Source organism: Thunnus maccoyii, chromosome 24, assembly GCF_910596095.1.
Source record: "Thunnus maccoyii chromosome 24, fThuMac1.1, whole genome shotgun sequence".
In the NCBI taxonomy this organism is placed as follows: domain Eukaryota; kingdom Metazoa; phylum Chordata; class Actinopteri; order Scombriformes; family Scombridae; genus Thunnus; species Thunnus maccoyii.
This window is the reverse complement of record NC_056556.1, coordinates 18,897,635-18,904,131: the sequence shown is the minus strand read 5'-3', so window position 1 is coordinate 18,904,131 and position 6,497 is coordinate 18,897,635. Positions and strand designations below refer to the sequence as shown.

General features: G+C 41.5%; 1 protein-coding gene across 1 annotated transcript in view; it reads left to right on the top strand.

Moving 5' to 3' along the window:
* Window positions 1-564: 564 nt before the first annotated feature.
* nlgn4xa (neuroligin 4 X-linked a) overlaps window positions 565-6,497 on the top strand; it is a 109,798-nt gene continuing 103,865 nt past the window's right edge. The window contains exon 1 of the mRNA XM_042404183.1: window positions 565-834. The gene's annotated coding sequence lies outside the window, so the exon portion shown is untranslated. The remainder of the gene's footprint in view (window positions 835-6,497) is intronic.

The window sequence follows — 6,497 nt, the reverse complement described above, 5'->3', positions numbered from 1 at the left end:
TCACGCATGTCCTTGGGCCTTACTAGACTTTTTACTCAATGATTTTAATTTGTGCTTTTCATGATACAGTATTTTCATTGTTTCTCCATATTGTTATTCTACTACTGCTACTATTGTCTTCCTGAGGTTAAAGTCCACAGCTCTTTTTAGGCATATTTTTATATTAGGTTAGGTAATTTCCTTTATATCACAGTGAAGTTAAGTATTCCTTGTGCTTCTGTTGGAATGCTCAAAGGGTCCCTGTGGGACTATGTGGGCCCCTGGACCCCACTTTGAGAAGCAGCTGGTGCCATGTTCCATGCTCCATGCCAGAGCTGCCACAACACAGCGGCTGGTTAAGGGTGATGGAGAGAATGCGGCAATCCATTGGCTGCAGGCTTAGTAAATTTCAGTCGGTGTAGTCCAATGGCAAGCTAGAGAGACAGAGAGAGAGAGAGAGAGAGAGAGGGAGAGAGAGAGAGAGAGAGAGAGAGAGAGAGACCTGGTTTCTATATCACTAATCTTGTCCTCGCAATACACTTGCTCTATGAGAGCAATTAGATTCAGCACCGTTTCCAGTGCCTCTGCAATGACTCATTGAAACATCTTCTGTGCTGATAAAGCCGCATCTCTATTCTCCCCCACCACATACACACACATTCTCCCACAAACACACACATACATAGGACGTATAGTTGGGCTGCCTTCAGTACATCGGGACTGCGCTTCTTACTTTGGATTTGCAGAGCAGCTGGCTGGACGTGGACTTTATTGTATTTTTCCTGTATGTGGTGTGTATTTCGCCTGAAGTCGGGACTTGCACAAAAGAGTGAGACGGTGGAGATACTGGCTGAGGTAAGTGTGCCGTTGGCTGGATGTGATGCTGAGCCTTTCAGCTTTTTCGTCCAGCAGGAAAACAGACAAAATTTATAGACGCGCGGCTGAATTTCTGTGCGTTTTCAAGCTCTGACCCCCCTCCTCCTCCTCCTCCTCTACTGGCGGCTTGTCCGGACGCACTGTAGTCCTACAAAGGAGCATAATCTACAGGGAATTCATCCAGTGCAATAACTGTTAACCTCAACTGGATTCTACTCATTTTTACCATCATAACTTATGACAGAAATATTAGGAAACAGGCAAAGTGTGGAGGGTTTTGTAAAAGCCCCGCAGCAGCAGCAGCAGCTTGTTCTTGCGCACTTTCATCCACTTGAGGTTTTGTTCGCTGATTATAGAATTAATGATAAAATGACAGCAGCCATCACAGCCAGCAGTGATGGTCAGACGGCCAAAAAATCTCAAATCAAACACCAGCTCTTTCATTAGTGTAACTCAATGTTTGTGCGTTATTTCTGCGCAGACACGCAGGCTCGTTGCTTTTAACGCTTAAACCAAACTCGGTGCCAAAGCAACAGCTCGGTTAACTTTGATGCGACGGGAAGGACACGAGAGGCTGGTTGTGATTTGGCACAAAGCGCGTTCCCTCATGATGGCAAAGCGTTTAAACCCATTTCACACCTGCGTTTTTCCACAACTCTTCAGTGTCTGAACAAGGTGCAGCAGAGACGGGCATCTTCCAGCCGCTCTCTGCGCGCAGCTCTATGCGAGCAGCCACAAGATGGTGGTATGGATATCTGGATGTGGATTTTGTGGGAAAAGGAGAAAAAAAAAGTAGGGGGGAGGGAGGGGGTGGAGAGGGTTGAGGGGGAGTTGTGCCTTGCATGATTTTTTACAGCTACACCGCTGCTAATGCTGTGATTTTCAGCTTGTATTCACACTGGGTGGCATTCAGACTGGCTCTGCGAGAAAGGTGGACTGCATCCTCACACAGGCTGCTGTTTTCACATGTGATGACCTTGTGTGTGTGTTGTCATGCACATACCTGCTCATGAGATGAAATGATCATGTTTAGAGTAGGTTTCTGGGTGCTTAAACTTGGCAGAAAAGAGCTCATAAGGACATGGAAGCAAAGTCTTTTTTTATACTAGAAAAGAGAAAATCTGTTCATCTCTTTGTAGTGATGCTGTTACATGTGTGTTGGTGTGGGTGTGTGTTTGTGCTAGGAAAAAGTGTAGGTGTTATCTTTTGCATTTCAAACCTGCATAGGTCTGCACTGCTATTGTATGAGGGGTTGTAACTGATAACTAAATTAATCTCTAAGGGAATATACTCTTAAAAAAGCTCCATATCTTCATCCAGTGCAGCAAAGCTTTGACTCATTGTGGTAGAAAGAAAAGGCTGCTTTCCTTCACCATCTTTGGTGGTGGTGGTGGTGGTGGTGGGGGGGTGTGTGTATTCGCACCAGGGTGACTGTAGAAGAAAAAAGATCAACATTATTCTAATTGTCAGTAAACTTTCAGGACTCTGCTTGTAATTGTAAACAAGATAGAGGAAATGAAAAAAAAAGAACATTTGTCCCTGTGCTGCAGTTCTCTTTTCAATCAGTTGTTCTCTTTCAATCCTTTTTCCCTCTTGGCTTTGCGAGATTCTGACCAATTTCGACAAACTGCACAGTTCATCCAGGAGGAAAGTCGTGTCATTCGAAATGAAAGTCAGACATTAACAACATGCACAAAACATTGCTCCCTAATCCACTCCTGCAAGTTCAATATAATACCAGAGATTCCTGGAAACAACATCATGTCAGGGGACAAATGCAAGAAATTGTTTTTTTTTTTTCTTTGTTGTCTGAAAATAATCTTTTGGCCAGCGTGCGTGCCTTTTTTTTTGGTTTTGATTCCACAGATGTAAACAGTGACCCCAATCTGCCCTGTTGCCTCCTTAGAATGCACAAAGGAAGTTATTTAATGTAGAAATGACAAACTGGAGCTGGTTTTACTGCATCACAAACAGAAATAATTTATCCTTTTGCTCATCGTGCCTTGTATCTGTTTCCATAATGTTGTAATGTTACAACTGCAGGCCTACCATCATATGGTACATCAACATATTCATCTGACAGGTCAGTGACAACATAAGGATGCTGAGCAGGCAGCTGTTTGCTGATCAGTCCAAACCATATGCACACAAACACATGACTAACAGGTAGAAACAGCAGGAGTTTGCCATGCAGAACTATCTGCGATTGGTATTATATTGTAAGCAGAGTCACTGGATCTGTTAATGAGGGATTACTGCAAGAGTAAAACATCCTGTTGTGTGTCAGCCCCACACACACACACACTCCATCCTTCCTGCGTCATGTGTGTAATATTTTTACAGCACTAAAAATACTGTAGTTTCAATAAGTATGGCAGCGACTTGAGCAATCTTAGACATACTGTAGTTTTTTTTTCTTTTAAAATAAATCTGTGATAATATTCTTTACTAAATGAACTGCATGTGAATGGCCTGTGTGTGTTTGACTTGTCCTCTACCATCTGAGTTGTGAGTGGCGTGCACAGACTCATAAAAGGAAGGGGGCAAAAATGAGAACACCTCTTCTTAGAGGACAAACTAACTCAACAGCCGGAATCAAATCTGGTCTTTGTTTCAGAGTTATCTACTGAAACTAATTGGTTTGGAAAGGTGTTTCTGTTGACTGTAAGACTTTTAAGGGCTTGTGTATGTTATACAGTGGTTCCTGAGGACAACATTTTGTTTTTCCAGCAGGTTAAACTGGAGTGACATTTGAATTAAACAGCATGACCAGAGGTGCACCCCAAGGCCTCCAAGATGTTTTTTTTTTCTATAATTCCATGATAACAAGGTTATATTCTTATAAATGTTTGTGTGGTAAATTGACAGAGTTCACCTCATTAATAATTAATCATCTCTAACTAGTGAAGGTCTTCTGGGTTGTTTTGACTTGGTCTCAGTTTGATGGGTGCTTTGAGTCAGGCTTTTATCAATTTAGTGGGTCTTTTGACTCAAAATTGTCTTGTCTCGTGGGTGTTTTGACTCAGACTTGTCTCAATTTAAACAGTGTTTTGATTCAGACTTGTGTCAATTTTGTGGGTGTTCTGACACTGACAAGTCTCTATTTTGTGGGTGTCCTGACTCAGACGTGTCTTGGTCTTGGCTAGTGATCTTGCCTTTTAAAGTTCAGTTGGATTTTTATTCCTTTTCCTGCCCATTGTGGGCTGGTTTCACTCGTGCCAAAACTGGAGAGTCTGCTCTGTTGCTAATCAGCTGTTCTGCACTGTCATTTACAAGTGAATGTAATACATATTCTCCTATGTCTGTCAAGTGGAGTCTGTGTAATGTGTGGAAAGCTCATTCTATCATAGTTAGCTTGCAGCTGAGTTGTAACAATTTTCCTGTTCCTATCACATTACAGACTTTTCTTAATCTTAAAGGTGGTACTGAGGGATTGAAGTTATATCACAGTTGTTTGCTGTGAACAACAGTTAGACAACAGCTTCAAGAAAATGAGATGGGCACTGTTTTCTGTCTTTGGTCCTGGTCTTGATCAGGTCTTGAGCCTGTTTGGACTCCATCTACAAGATCTAAAAACTGGTTGAACTTAAGACTTGTCTCTAAGTGGTCTTGACCACAGTCCTGGGTGTGAAATTAGATTATTATTTTATGACATTTTTGGGACTTTTCAACAATGACAGAAAAGACTGACAGGATAACATGAGGCTAGACCAAGAAGATTGACATACAACAAGGGTCCCAAGCCAGAACTGAACCGGAGATCTTGCAAATACATAGTACATGTTAGATGCAACCCTCGATGTGACAATACGGCACAATAGAAGCATAGAAGTGTCGCATTAAGACAGACATGCATCATCCTTTTGGTAGCTACCAACTCCTGAGGGAAATGTCTTGCTCTTTAGCTGCTAAATGCTCCACTATGTTGATGAGCTTGTTGCCAACTCTGTCTGTCTGCCGTTTTGTGCCGAGCAGGTAGGGTACAGTTTTTCAATCACAGCAAGCTTGGCTTCAATGACTGTGTTGTGTGCAGTGTAGTGACATCTCTGCACAGGGTGTCTGGGTATTGAAGTCCTCAGAATTCTGTTGACTCTCACTGCAGTATAGGGCTGCTGACATTGAGACATTGTCTACTGTAGCTTCACATTGGACGGCTGTTGCCTTATGTTCTTTTAAAGCTATTTGTTGATGGTTCGGAGTTATGGGAGAATTCTAGGAGCTCATACAGCTTCAACATTTGTTTGATGTATTTTACTTGGCTGCCATGGTATGATCTTCATTGACAGCATTGTCCTGGTTTACACTGCAAATAGAATGTGAATCATATCACACACACCTTTTGAACACACACAAGGATTCTCCTTACAGATGAATGCTGTATTGCTTTCGGTCTCTCTGGAGACTGATAGACATGTCTTTTTTTGGTATGCCAGGAATTTTAGGCAGAAGGAAACATTGTTAGCATTTTAAAGGACATTTGAAAAAGGAAAGGCACTGCGTCACCTGCCAGGTGGCTCAGTGGACTGTACTGTTACTCACAGCATCAGTGATGCCTTTCTTCTGAGTTTTATATGTTGTCCCTGTGTCTGAGTGAGCTTCCTCCCAAAGTACAAAGAAATGCAGGTTATGTTAACGGGCAACTCTAAAGATAATGGCATGGCTCTATGGATGACCATGTTGGTCTAATGGTCAGTTGGTTCACCACTTTGCGTGACACTGCAATATTTCAACAAGTACTGGACAGATGACATTTTGACTACACATTTGTATTCTCCACTCCCAATGACTTTTTTGATCTCCAGGCTTTTCATTCAGCACCACCATTAGGTTGACATTTTTGGTTTTTAGTGTAATATATCAACAACTGTTTTATGGATTGGCATGACATTTGGTACAGATATTCATGGCGGCCAGAGGACGAATCCTACTGAACTGTCCTCTAGCACCATTGTCAGGGAGACATTTGTGGTTCAGATGGAAATGTCTTCATAATTGTTAGATATATTACCATGTATTTTGGTTCAGACATTCACCAAAGTCTTTGTGAACATGTGATTAGTGTCATAATCAGTTAAAATTTAGCTTTACACATTCCTTTGGTTTATTCATTTAACTGTTTTGCTGCCTTTATATCAAGTATTACAGCTTCACAGAGCCACTAGCAAGGCTGTAGACCCTTAGGCATGTTTGTTTTGTAAGAGGAGAATGTGAGAGTCTTTGATTAATATTTATTTTTCATTCAATCAACAAGCTATTCAAGAGTTCATGACTGCAGTTCTTGTGTTTGTCATTTTTTTTTAAACCAGCATTTCAGCCTCAGTGGCAGAGCACACTCTTTATTTTGCATCTTAAACAGCCCAGCAGCAGGTCTCAATACTTTATGGAGGAGTGCATTCAAATTAATTTGACTCAGGCTGTAGCCATTTAGTGTTATATATTCTACAGATATGAAAAGATGCAGCAATGTAAAGTTTTGTGGCCATGGCAGTAACTTACACTAGTGTACAAAAAAAAAAAAGCAGAAACATATACACTAAGACAAGATGCAGCTAATTATCAATTGCAGCGGTTCAAAGTGTCAGTGACATTTTATAGTTAGGAGAACAGGGTGGCTCAAACAGGATCATTTTATAATGATTGAA